Genomic DNA, 741 nt, shown 5'->3' with positions numbered 1-741 from the left:
TCACAAGCAGCCGAACATTTGCGAACTCATTTCAGCTTGCTGCAAGCAGAAATGAATTCGAAGGTTTGCCGTGAATGTCTTTGACACTCCAACGAGCTCAGCTCCCTCACAAGCAGCGCAACGATTTGCGACTACGAGTGCCATGAACGTCTGTGACACTGTCACGTCTTTGACACACTGCGTTGTTGAATTCGAAGGAGGCAGCGCAGCGCATCTGTTTCAGCTATGAGACACACTGTTAACATCAAGACGGCTCAACCGTTTCAGGACAAAAATCATTCATACCTCTGTGCATTCAAAGCATCAACGAGTCATGTTGAAAACCATTGCCCGAATTGACACTCCAACCTCACTCAGTGCCGACATTCCTTGAGCAGAGCGAAAAGCTCATCCGTAGTCTGTTTAAATGCGTGATCTTCAGCCGCGGGACCTTGGAAATCTGGAATCTGGTACCAGAAAGGTCAGTAGCAGATCACCAGCAAATGTACAGTTCCTACACTCTGAGCTTGGCGCTTGAGCAACGGTGGTAGGATATCGAGTTCTGGAATGAATCTGCAAAGCCAAAACCTTCTGAAGCTGAAAACAGACTAAAGGCAGAAACAGAAATATCTCACGATTCGGCCAGACCTGCAGTGCAAACGTCCCTCTCTTTTCTTCCTCTTACAACCCTTTGTAAGCCATGCAGGAAATCTGAGTTTATCTTCCATCTGCAAAACACATATCGTAGAATATCCGAACAAG

Source organism: Selaginella moellendorffii, unplaced genomic scaffold, assembly GCF_000143415.4.
Source record: "Selaginella moellendorffii unplaced genomic scaffold, v1.0 SELMOscaffold_35, whole genome shotgun sequence".
NCBI classification, from domain to species: domain Eukaryota; kingdom Viridiplantae; phylum Streptophyta; class Lycopodiopsida; order Selaginellales; family Selaginellaceae; genus Selaginella; species Selaginella moellendorffii.
This window is presented reverse-complemented; position numbering follows the sequence as displayed.